The sequence below is a fragment of the Ischnura elegans genome, chromosome 12 (assembly GCF_921293095.1).
Source record: "Ischnura elegans chromosome 12, ioIscEleg1.1, whole genome shotgun sequence".
Classification (NCBI taxonomy): Eukaryota; Metazoa; Arthropoda; class Insecta; order Odonata; family Coenagrionidae; genus Ischnura; species Ischnura elegans.
Window position 1 is genome coordinate 26,261,880 of NC_060257.1, and position 13,795 is coordinate 26,275,674.

The 13,795-nt window shown below is 39.2% G+C and overlaps 1 protein-coding gene across 6 annotated transcripts in view; it reads left to right on the forward strand.

Moving 5' to 3' along the window:
• LOC124168859 (blood vessel epicardial substance) overlaps positions 1-13,795 on the forward strand; it is a 246,818-nt gene that overhangs the window by 117,364 nt on the left and 115,659 nt on the right. The gene's annotated exons all lie outside the window — the stretch shown is intronic.

Here is a 13,795-nt window from a genome sequence, read left to right on the forward strand (position 1 = left end):
GTACAACTGGCAGATCAAAGCACATTCATTTTGTGAATAGGTGAAGCAGCAATGAAATGCCATTTAGCTATGCATCTTCAGTTAATTTCCAACTGCCAAGTCACGAAACCGAATTTAAGACCGCAAACCCTTCTTTGTTATTGTTAAAGTATTCAATCGATTAAGGTAGGTTTGCATGGAGTTTTTAATAATAATAATAATAATAATAAGTCTTTATTTGGTCGAGGTTGAGACTAAGAAGTCTCCTCTTCCTCCTAATCCCTCGATATCGCCAGTGCAAACACATTTAAAAACGGTAGATATACGTTTACGATACAAAACATATACAATATACACTATTTGTGAAATGTCAAAAAAGATAAACAAGTATATGTGAAAATTTTGTGCAAGAAAAAAATTTCTGTTTGTGGGAAAAAACATGAGGATAAGGGTGTAGTATCCTTAACGAAAAAACCCACTGCAGGAAAACGCCCACACAAGAAGGGGGACGTGAAAAACCTGCGAAAACCTACTGAGTATTTGAGTAGTACTCTGGCATTCTCCCCTTTCTTCGTAAACTTTCTTCTTCAGTTCATGATAAGGCCAACTACCATTCATTATATGTAACAATCCTTTGCCTTCCAGGTGATGTGAAATCGATTTTTGGCCCTTGCATTAAAAAAGGTTGAAGACCCCTGGCTCAGCGCCTCTTTTCATCAAAATCCGGCCTTGCAGATGAAAAAAAAAATGCAGAGCACGCTGGGATTTTTCTATATTTTACTGTCGATTGTGATACTATTATAACTTTAGTATTCTATCGTTGAAGGTAGTTTAGGATTTGATTTCCATTGGATTTCCCTTCTCAATACCCAATAAGACCATGACATCAAAAAATCCTATTCTTTTCCTTCCCCTCCCTCGTTTACCCAAAATTCTACCCTATAACACTGTTTTCAACATCCCCTCCCCGCTCAGTACTCCCTCCATCCATACTTTTTGTCTCCTCTCTTTGTCAACTAAAAGCTGCCTCACATCACCCACCATGTCTAGCACTTTGTCGTTCCTCCTCCTCCCCGTCCATTTCACCTTCTCCATTCTTCGCCACACCCACATCTCGAACGCCTACAGTCTTCTCTTGTCCTCTTCCCTAAGTAAGTGTTCACGTTTCGTCACCTTAAAGCGCTACACTCCAGATCAGACTCTATACTAGCCTTCTCTTTAAACTATTGCATTACGAATCTGTCATAAGCTCTTTCCTGTTCCTGAAAGCCTCCTTTTCTAACACGATTCTCTTCCTGATGTCCTTTCTGCTGTATCCGTTTTCCTCTAATGTTATGCCCTAATAGTTGAATTGCTGTACCCACTCAAGTTTTTTTTTCATCTACTTACGTCTTGAGTCTCACATTCCATTCCATTCCACAGCTCGCGATGCTTCACCAAACCACATAACTTAGGTCTTCTTGTTGTTATTCCTGATTCAATATTCCTTGCAACGCTTCGCTTTCGGTACGATTATGTCATAAGCTCTTTCCTTTTCCTGAGCGTTTCCTTTGCTAACAAAATTCTCTTCCTGATGTCCTTTCTGATGTATCCGTTTTCTTCTAATCTTCTGCCCAAATAGTTGAATTGCTCTACCAGCTCAAATTTTTCCTCACCTACTTTGAGTATTACGACTGAGTATTACGACTGAGTGAAAATACTAAACATAAAAAATGTTAAGTATTTCCATTGGAGGAAGAGAGAGATAGAGAGGTATGCGTCTTCTTAACGTTGATGTTTTTGTTGAAATCGTCTTTCTTCTGGTGGACTGTATTAAAGCGGAGAGTTCATTCTCACCACCCTCTGCTGTTGTCGAATCGCAATTTTCATCTGGAGTCGTAACGGAGGGGGAGTGGGAGAGGGAGTTTTAGCGGGGACAAAGGAAGCATTCACGGGTAGGCGATGAAATTACGCCCGCGACGACCAAGGACGGACCAACGCGACTAGACGTCCCTCCCTCCTTCAGAATTCATCTCTCAGAATTTTTTCCAGACTCGTATGAAGTTGGTTCAGTCGCGACTACGTAGGCGGATGAGCTATAGCGATGAAGTGTGAGCCCATAAATGTGATGTAATTTGAGCCAAAAATAGTTCTATAGAGATAATAATCTCAATAGGACGGATAGGTTTGGCAGATTGACTTCATAAGTGGGTCCAGCTCACCCGGTTTTTTGGGTGATAAATCACTCCCTTAAAACTCATTTTATTTATTGATATAATACATATTGCTACAAGTAGCCTATCGCCAGGTGGGAACATCAGATAATACAAAGGAAATGAATTAAAAGCCTAGCCAGTTAAGAATAAAGTGAAGGAACAGAAAATACATCAGTAAGATACAAAAATACATTAATTCGAATACCATACAACTATAAAATGAAATTCAAACCAATCAGATCCCTCTTTTACCGCTTACCTTCTATTTCCAATTCAATCTCCAATACTTCCTCTTTTATTGACATCTTTACCAATTTTTATAACCAACTGAAAAGACTATCCTTTTTACACCGACCTTTTGTATGTATTGTATATGTTGAAAATGGTTGTTATTTATGAGATTATTTTTATACATGTTTATTAATATAGTTACATAATTTGTTTTTTTATAAACCCAATGTAAAGGCCTTAGTGCTGTTTTTGGTGTGATACAAATAAATAAATAATTAAAATTTACTAATCTCCCTTATAAATCACAATGACATCAATCAAGAATCGAGGAACCCTTACAAGTTTTAATATTTCAGGTAGATCATTCAACTCCTTTAATCCGATATCCAGGAAGGAAATTTTCCAAAAGTTAGTTTTCTGCCTCTTGAACTTCATTTTGAATTTGCGATCGCTCCTTCGTATGTAGGTGAGTCCAGCTTTTGCCATAATTTCTTCCAAGCCCGCTTATTTATAAACGCTTTGTAGACCTCACGTAACCTGTTAATAGTTCTCCTTATGCTATCGAAGCATATGTAGTCGAAGCTCTTTGTAACAAATTTCAAAAATATTTTGTGAAATGAAGTTGTTTGTTGTATAGAGGTTAACAAGTTATAATGCAATAAAAATACATTACTCGATGAATGATAAATATTTTGGTATTCAATCAGCGGATCTTGTTGCGCAGATTTAATAGATAGATCTTGATCTCAGTAGCAAATTCATAAATTTAAGCTTGACGTCAGTATTTCCCTCCATGCCCCTTGAGTCATGTTATACATTGTTGCCGGAGCATAAGATGATTTGTCTTGGCCAGACGTGATTGTTATCGTTTCAATGCAATTGTCAGATAGTGTAACTTGGAAAGCCCATCTTTTCATGTTTATTTTTTCAATTTTCAATGTTTTCTTGCGCAATTTTCCAAAGAATCAATGAAAGAACAGTCAGGAGTAAAGATATTGGAGCTACGGGGACAATAGAATTTTTGCGGTTTATCGGTGGATTCTCCTAGATAGCTTTACAATCCCATTGCAGTACTTATTTTTTTCGTAGCACAATAAAACTCGTGTTGCGTTTAAAATTCACTTATTAGCAGAGAGTGAGCTGGTCTCCCCGTTCTTTAATATTACGGAGCATTAAGTTTACCGGAGTCATGTATCGAATTCGATGTGTAGTTCCTCTCAATGCCTGGAAAGTGACTCACGTTTTAGGTGAAGTTGGCGCACTAATTATCATACTTTTTTTAGCAACTGCATTCATATTTAAGGTGCGATCAATACTTTTTCCCTATTTTTAAGGCCGTTTTACACGGGGCACGGAATTGCGCAGGTTAGAGGTTAATTTCTAAAATGGCGCGGAATTGCGCGAATGCATGAACGAAATTAGAACAGGGGCTATTTTGACGTCTCGCATCCACGCATTCTCGCATGTGTTCTAGCGATTCACCGCTTTGAACGACGCAATTTTGATTGCGCCTTCGCACGTACCTCAGATTGCGCAATTCCGTGTACCTTGTATAACGGCCTTTAGACCAGCTTCGTCATTAAGGCTTGGTTGTGTAAAATAATCTTATTTAATTGCAATTCTCAAGTTGTATAAATTAGAAAGCCCAGTTTTTCATGTCCATGTTTTGATTTTAGATGTTGATAGAGGTTTCAGCGAGGTGGTGCAGCAGGCGCTGTCAGGTTTCCCGGGTTTTCCTCCGCGTCGATTCATCTGGTTTTCCTCCGCATCGAGTCATCTTCGTGACGACAGTTTCGCCGGCGTTGCTACAGGTGTCTTCAGATATGAAGACCTGAAGACGCCTTTTCTCACCTGAAGTTTACTTAATTTGCCCAATAAGATCTGCTGTGTGAAACCTACCTGCTCCTACAGCAGATTTTGGCGTTTCGGTGACGATAGAATTTTTTTCATTTCCTCGGTGAAACTCCTAGATAGATTTACAATCCCATTGTGGTAATTAAATGCTTCGCAGCGTAGAAAAACTCGTGTTGCGTGTAAATTTCACGTTTTCACCAAAGACTTGACTGCTGGATTACTTCTTCTCTCTCTGTAAAATAATGCGGAACAGTTTACTCGACTCAAGTACTGGTGAATCTCCTTGGAATGTCATAACGCATAGAATGTTTATAAAATATAGAAGCTGTATTACAGGGTTCCCACTCAACCGTGAAAACCTTAAAACCGTGAATAAGCCGTGAATTTCTTCTACCGGGGAAAAAACTGGAAATAGCCGTGAATTTCGTCATAAAACCTTAAAAATCTCTCAAACTTGATTGTAGAACAATAATAGACGGGTTAAAAGAAAAAAAAACGATATTTCAATCATGTTTCAAGGTCATTCACGTGCAGGCAATGTCCACGCATTTATCTGCTCACGTGTATTCGAAAGCGCAACTATTAATTGGTCCGTGTTGTAACTTTTTATTATCTTAGCTACTTTATAAACGAAAAATTCCAATACAATTCGAAGCAAACTCTATATTTTGAAACTTAGAGCATAAAACCAACATCAAAAGCCACCATGATATCACAATTCCATTTATATCTACCACCACCACTCTTCTGAACCACCGCCATGAACTGCATCAGCGTGGATCCTGAGTTCCGCTATATTCCTCTCCTCCCGCTCTCTTCTCCTCTCGTAGGCGCCTCCCCTTCTCTGCTTTCTCTTCCTTTCTCTGCTACACCGCCACCTTTCTTAGTCCTTATCCCGATCCTTCCTTTAAACACGTCTGCCTCCTTCAACTCTCTATACACAACTCCCCTTTTCCTTCACAACAATCCCTCACTACCATTGTCAGTTTTAAATTATATAAAAACAATATGGTGGCTTGTTTATGTTATGTTACAACAGTCCCTCACTACCATTGTCAGTTTTAAATTATATAAAAACAATATGGTGGCTTGTTTATTTTATGTTACAGTGTGTGCCATGACAGCACATTGACCTTAAGCCTGCGATTGGAAGACGTTAATCCTGGCAAAAAATCAGGCTCTTCTTCACTTCCCTGCCACCCTGCTCTCTCCATTTTCCCACTCACACCCTTTTAGCCGGACATGAATTTTGCTAATGATAGGTGACGTCATGAGAGATAGCACTGCCATTGCTGCGTTTGCATTTAAGGCATCTGTCGCGTTTGTTACATTTTTAGTTATCATGCGGCCGGTGATTGTTACGCGATCAATATTTCTGCCTAAAATGCCTTATCTAAAAACCGTGAATTTGATGACATTTAGACCGCGAAAACCTGGAAAGAACCGTGAATTTTATAATGTAGTTGGAGTGGGAACCCTGCTGTAATAACATGCATATGAAAATAAGGAATCAGAAAGCGTTTTAAGTTACTATGAAAATTGTCCTAATAGTAAGCTACACTCATCGAAGTTCATTGTTAATGAAATGCCTAAATACCACTCGTATTCAATTTCGAATTCAGTATTGGAGATTGATTTCAGTGCAATCCAGTTCAAATCCCATTTTCGTACTCATTTGCTTCGCAGCCTGATTAAACTCGTGTTGCGTGTGAATTTCACTTTTTTACCAGAGACATGGCTACTGGTTTGCTTCTTTTCTCTCTGTAAAATAGTACGGAACAGTTTACTAGACACTCGTGCTGACTTTAATCCGTAGTTTTTTCTTTCTCTGCCCGAATAACTGGCGCATGTTTATTCGGTGATTTTAAGCGCTGCTATAAAAAAAAATATCTAAAACTTTCGTACCCTCCAGCGAATAATCCCGAGGCTTGCTCATTACGGTTCCAAAAAAGAACTCGTTGAGTGCTCTACATTCCTTGGGAGCAGGGGCCCGAGCTATCTCGGTTGAGTTCTTTTTTTCTCTCACAATTATTCCACCGAACAAAGATGCAACTCTTTTACACTTTCTGCTCATTAGGCACCGTCTTTTTTTGTACAGCGAGCGCACTGTTTTGAGCACTCAAAGGAGTGAATGCATAAATAATACGTGATGGAAAACGCGTAATTTCCCAGAATAATCATATCCGCATCGCCCCGAATTACGGACACATATTTCTTGACTAACGGCGGGTGTATTTGGTGTCTACCCTAGTCCTGGAATTATACCCAATGGGAAGATATTATTATTAGTTCTTGGGCTTTGAGGAGGGATATACCGTGGTTTTTCCATTTTAATTACATCTTTGATCAGCTGTATTGCTGTATAAAGGGGTGCCCATTGAAAAAATATTTGCTCTGTTATTCGCTGTTACGAATACGCTAAATTCATAACAGCGTAATTCGAGTATATTCTATCCCCGCGTCTCCCTATGTAACCGCTTGGTTGTGTAACTGACTAACACGCCTAACTGACAATTGGAAGATCCGGGTTCGAATACCGGCGAAGTTAAATATTTTTTCATGGCGAACTTCCTCCTTTGGTGTGTTTAAGCACGTGTAGGTAGCCCTGGACGATAAGTCTAAACTTCGGAAAATATTGCGATAATTTAATTTATAGGAAATTAGATGTTGAATTTGGAACATTTTCAATACACGGCCATCCAACAAAATTTAAGTATTCTACCGACTAAGGTAGGTTTCCATGGAGTACTTTGGAAGGTTTCTGGCTGTCTCGACTTCCTTCATGTACTTCTCTCTTCAATTCAAAATAAGACCCACTCCATTGAATTTATATATAAATATTCTATCCTCTTCCTTCCTCTCCCTCGTTTACCCAAAATTCTATCCTCTTACACTGTTTTCAACATCCCATCCCCGCTCATTTATATATCTATCATTCATTCATTCATATTATATTTATCAAGAGCATGTACTATTTTCATAATTGCATAACCAGTATTCGTTACTCTGGGGATATTAGATGCTATGTTCATAAATTTGGAAGGAGGAGAAGTTATACGAAAATGTATAAGAATATATTTTTCAGTAAAAAAACCTGAATTTCGTATTTTAATTGTCCCTGCAGTTAGCTACCAGAAGTGTTCGGAAAATATCGGGAACTAATTTATTTAATTTCTCGCTAGTTAGAAGAGTCCGATTGTTAATATTTATCGTGTTGGTGCACAAGCCCCTGAAGTATGATAAAGTTTTAGCTTTATTCGCTGTTTACTTTGTGTTTGCCGCTATTATGAGGTTGGAGGTTTTCTGCTCACACTTTATTTCTTAGTGGTTATTTGGCCAAAAATGATACTGCAACCATGCCTCTGCCTCCATTTTCGCCATACATGACTCCATGTGACTTTTTCATATTCCCAGAAGCAAAGAGAACCCTAAAAGACAGTCCTTTTACACGCATACATGTCTTCAAAATAAATCGCTGACCGAGCTGAAGGCTATGCTAAAGATCGAGTTTGAGGAGTGTTTCCAGGATTGGTAGAAACGCTAGCACACGTTCATAGTATCAAATAGGTACTATTATGGAGGCGAAAACAGTAATGTAGACGAATAAATAAATAGTATTAGCAAAAAAATATTGAAAGGCTATCCCAAAGATCGAGTTTGAGAAATGTTTCCAGGATTGGAAGAAGCGCTAGCACACGTTCATAGTATCAAATAGGGAATATTATGAAGGCGAACACATTAATGTAGACGAATAAATAAATAAATAGTTTAGCAAATATCTAATGGAAGGCTATCCCAAAGATCGAGTTTGAGAAATGTTTCCAGGATTAGTAGAAGCGCTAGCACACGTTCATAGTATCAAATAAGGACTATTATGAAGGCGAACACATTAATGTAGACGAACAAATAAATAATATAGTAAAAAACTAATATTCCCGTTATTTTCTAAACACTCATCGAAACTCGTCCGTATTGCATTTCTGTTTCGCACGCGTCTCTTTCCTTTAGTGGGCTTATTTCGACCGGATTCAAAAATGAACTAATTAGTTGATTAAGTTATTGCAAGCCTCAGCAACATAATTTGAAAATTTGACAGCAATAAGGATTGCGAATTTTCTTCAAAAGCCTCATATGTTCAGAATGGTGGGAAGAAGCTGCGTTGGTTGGAAATGAGTAAATAATAATTCCAGCATAAAAAATTCAGCAAATTACCTACCAATTTACACGAGTCACGCAACCACCTTGGAATACTCCCCATTGTGGTGATCCAGTTAAGGAGATGTAATGAATTCAGCTACCTCGAATGAGACGAACACGAATATTACAAAAGAGGATCCTCAAGTCGGCCTCTAAATTTGTTGTCACGCACCGCGAATTTAAATGGGTTTACTATAGTCGCCACTCATGTCGCTGACGAACAAATTGATCCGAGTTCCACGGGGAAATAAGGTATAATTATGGGCGTTAACAGAAATTTATACACACGATGATGTGATTTATCAATTCATCAAATCTTCAATGCTATTCCTCGCCATTGCAAACAGTGTGGTGCAAAATATTGAAAAAAATTGGATCGCATTGCCAGTGGAGAAACTAGGGATATGGTTTGGGGGGAAGGGATGGCCAGGTGTTGCGACACCCCCCCTCTGAAGCAATCTACATCTACATCTTCATAATACCCTGCGAGCCACCTCTAGGGTGTTTGGCAGGGGGTGATCAATCACCAGCATGCAGCATGCATTTGGACTCCCACATGCACACCACATCGTCCAAAAAACGTCCCGTATACTAACAAACTATATTACTATATGCTGTTAGAAATAATAATTGAATTAAGAAACATGCATTAATTTTTACATAGGTTAGTAGGCTACACTACAAGTCATGCAATCTATTTGCGAGTTCTATTGCTGCCGTTATAATCTCTTATTGATCTTGGAAAAAATGACATTCGGAATCTGTCTGTTCTACAATCTATCTCTCTTATTATATTTATATGATCTGATCTTCCGTAGTATGTTGGCGTCCGTAAGATATGGTTAACTTCGTCAGAAAAGACACTGCTCTTGAATTTATCTTAAAGGTTTAGTCTATTTTTCAATCTACGGTCCGACAGAGATTCCCATCCGAGTTTATCTAAGAGGTCAGTTACACTAACAAGACTATCGTAACGACCTTTCACATACCTGGCAGCTCTTCTTTGCTCGCGTTCTAACTCTGTTATTAAGCCTTTTTCATGAGGGTCCCAAACACTGGCAGCGTATTCCAAATGTGGTCTAACCAGGGAAAAGTAGCTAATTTCTCTCACTTTGTCGTCGCACTTTCCTAATATTCTTTTGAAAAAACCCATCCCGTTGTAGGGAGTTATTCTTCTTCCAGAAATTCATTACGACGCATTTTTTCAAATTTAATTCTAACTGCCAAGCATCGCACCAAGCTTGAGTAGCAGCAAGATCATTCGTTAGGTCATCTTTATCTTTGCTGGAACGGATTTCTCTGTAAACTACAGAGTCGTCTGCAAATAATCGTAACTTACTGTGTACTACTTCGCCAATGTCGTTTATATAAAGAAGGAATAGGAGTGGACCTATGACACTACCCTGAGGAACGCCAGAAGTGACTCTAACCTCATTGGAGACTGCACCGTCTAATACTACTCTTTGGACGCGGTCGCTCAAAAATTCTCTCATCCAGGAAATGACATCTTCGTCTAGACCATAAGATTTCAGTTTTATTATTAACTTTCCGTGGGGTACTTTATCAAATGCCTTTTTGAAATCAAGAAAAAATGCAATGCTGTGGTCCGGGAAAATTTTTGAAAAATGAAATGCATGGAATTACATTTTACATAATTTTGGCGCTAAAAGTTTAACTGTAAGTAGATGCAGTTATTGCATGTTAACACTAGACAATAGTTTTTAACAATTTTGTTGAATAAGTTGAGGGGATCTATCCCCCCCCCCCCCCATAGTTACGCCTCTGCTCATTGCACACATTACAGCGCCGCGGACATTTTTGAAAACCGATGAAAATGCGAGCGAAGTGGCAACAGAAATCAGCCTTCTATGGGACGGAATTGGGCCTCCTCGATGCAACCCCCATGGAAACGGAGGTTATTCCGCGGAAGACAGCTTTCATTTTTTTTCCTCCCGCGGATTTCGTAGATGTTCGGAAGAATTCCATGGGGAGGAAGCGGAAAATTTTTAACCCAGACTCGAATCCAACGCGTCTCTGCAAAGCTGCCTCGCCTTCTGCCCGTGCGTGTAGAGAGTTCTTCGGGGAATTCGCGAATTCCAGACTTCGAGGTAAAAAGGGACAGAAGAGTTATGTCTGCGGATATGTGCTATGCTGAGTGAGAAGATGAAGGTATAGATGTAGGAGTTACATATTAAATTGGATTGCTTAGATTGTGACAATCTTATTGAAATGAAAGGTAGTTGGACTTTTCCCAATATTTTTTCCACAATATTACAATAATACTGTGGAAAAGGGCAACTAACTTTTATTTCTATATGTCGAACGTCGAATACATTACGCCTGAATCGGTTGAACTGATAATCTTAATTTAAATGATGAGGGTTTACAATATTGGCTTGCACCCATATAACGTAATAACCTAAAGGTAAGTGAGTTCAAGAACATTGGAAATCTTCACGGAAAAAGCTGTAAACAAGCTGTACATTTCGCAAACGAAAGTTACTTCTCGTTTTATGAAATGTATGGTTTTCCGCAGGGATGGCAAGTGAAACGAAATGAAAGTCAAAACCAGTAAAATTTCGATAGTTTCGTTCCCGGAAGCGTAATCTAGAAACGAAACGAAAAAGAATTAAACCCGGGGAGCTAAATTCAGCGTCGAAACGAAATCTTAGTGTAAACTGCTTCGGGTGGAAACTAAACTAAAACTCCGGGACGACACGAAACAGATAATGTTTCGCATCGGAGGGACCACGTGCTTCACCTTTGGAAAGTTTAGTTTCGACCCACACACCCATTACGGAGTATGGTTGAATAGAGAGGTTCGGCCTAACGCCATTAGATGCATGGGGCACTCATATTTTTACCCCTAACGGGAGAACGGCGAACGCAAACTGGCCATTCGATTTTTAACCTCAATGTTTTAAACTCTCTGCATTCCGTGTTGAAATGGGTCGAAACTATTCCATCTTTTCCCCCTCCACTCAACTTTTGGGAGCGAAACTTAACACTTTGAGTGCAGGCTGCTAAATTTAAAGCCCTACTGAAAAATCCAGCCATTTTTACTATATTCGTACATTTTTTTCAACATTAGCATCAAAAATATATTTATATCGATGTGCATTTCAATAAAAATGGAATAATAATAATCTTTATGAATGAGTTGAATAACATTTATTGCTAATTTTTAAATATATAATTTAACAATGAAAACCTAATGTTTTTGAAAAATAAAAAAGTTGCAACATTTGATGTACCGCCATAACATGCATAATAATTTTTTAATACGCTCAATTTGAACTATTAAAAGCATGGAAATCATAAAAAAGCATTGTTCCAAGCAAAGCATTATAAATCCTGGATGACAAAAAGGATCAATGCACCCTCAACGAATTGGCCATTGGCCAAAAGAATTTTCACACTAAGTGGCCTAAGATGAGGATGCCGGTAGCTACAGAGGCCTTTTCGTCCTGAAGATATAAATTTAGCTCTTTTTCAATCGAGCAGTTGATTTTAGAAAAAACAGAACCCCTAAGCAGTAAAATGTAAAAGTACTACGGGCGAAACATTACGGCTTCACGCATACAAAGCCGATTAAATTGAAAGACGTAATATTACGTCCATGGCAATCCTCAGAAGGATTAGCAGGACGTAATATTACGTCCATGGCACGCAAAGTGTTAAGTATGAGCAGGGGAGTTTCGATTCATTTAGTTTCCTTCCTGGGGGTAAAGTTTCGCCCCGGGTCGACACTAAACTCCTTGGTGATTTTTATTTCGTGCTGGAACAAAACTAAACCTATGCCTCGTATTTTCGTTTCCTTCCGGGTCGATACGAAACATTTTCGTTTCGTTTCACTTGCCATCCCTTGGTTTTCGGCGCGTGCGAATCGACAACAAATTACCGGGAAAGAAATCCCAATCAGGGCCGGATTTACCGTAAGGAAAAATAGTCACGTGCCTAGGGGCGTCGCAGTCCAAGGGGCGCCTTCAAGGGCGGCAGTTCATTCAGTTACATTACAGAACGTAATGTTTTTATTTTTGAAGCTACTGTTCTTATTCCTCTTTACCGAACCTAACCTCATACGAGTGGCCATGCCTTATTAAACAAATCGGGGGGCTGAGGTGAGGAGGGGCGCTCAATGGAGAGGTGCCTATGGCGTAACATTATCGTTAATGGCAAGTACAGATCATCTGACCTTCTTTCTTTTTTTCCGCTTCGTGTTCCTTCGCGGACGACGAGGTCGAGTGACCTATTTCATTGTTTCACCTCCAGCCTTTCTGTCTCTAAACGTTCTTTTCTATTCAGACTCTTCCATTAACTCTCAGCGACTTCCATTAACTCCTATGCCAAATTTGTTCCAAATTTTGATCCTTTTTTTCATCCCTCATCCATCTTGCACCATCACTATATAGTAATTTTCCCCCCATTCCTCGCACCACCCGATGAAATTTACTATTCTTTGTTATTTATTTGTAAATACTGTTGAGTATTTTTTGTTGATTATTGGTTACGTTGCTTAATATTATTAAATTGTTTCTCCTGTTATTGTGTTCTCTGTAATTGGCCTCGTGCTGTTTTTGGACTGGATTAAATAAATAAATAAATAAACTTTGGGTAAATCCGGCCCTGATCCCAACACAACCAAAGCACCTTATGAAGGAAATTTCTGGCCACGTGCCTGATGATATGCAGATGCAGATGTAATTTCCGTCCACATGGGCAAGGTGGAAGGATGAGTGTTGTGTACGGGAAACTGCTGTTGGAAGGAAGACGAAACCCAAGCAGTCGGTCACGTGCTTCGTGCACGAACGACCCCTTCCCATTCCCCGCCTTTCCTAACCCTCACGGGAGTCCTTTTATAGGGGAGTCGGATCACAGTTTATAACTCTTTTTTTTTTACTTCCCTCGGATCTCCCCACACGTTCCGCACGCCATGCGGGACCCGCCTTAAAGTCTCCCTTCAGATTCGAGTCGTTTCCCTGGTGATATGCCACATAAATAAGCCAATGCCCCGGAGGAGAAATCTCGGGGTAAATATAAACAAGTGCAAGCACGATGACTGCGGAGTAGGCGTATTGGAAGGCGTATTCTCATTCTTAACGCAACCTACGTCATCTCCTTGGAGACGCAAACGAAATTGCTTATAGTTGGCAATCTCACTCTAATGCATCTTTCTACGAAATAAATATAGCAAATATCCTTGACTACCAGTAATATTGTTCACAAATAGCGATGTTGACTAAATTTAGTATTTTTGGAGTGAGCTTTAAATGTAGTACAATTGGTACTCGAATTGATTTGACCCCTAAATGTGTAAATGAATGTTTATATTCCACTAT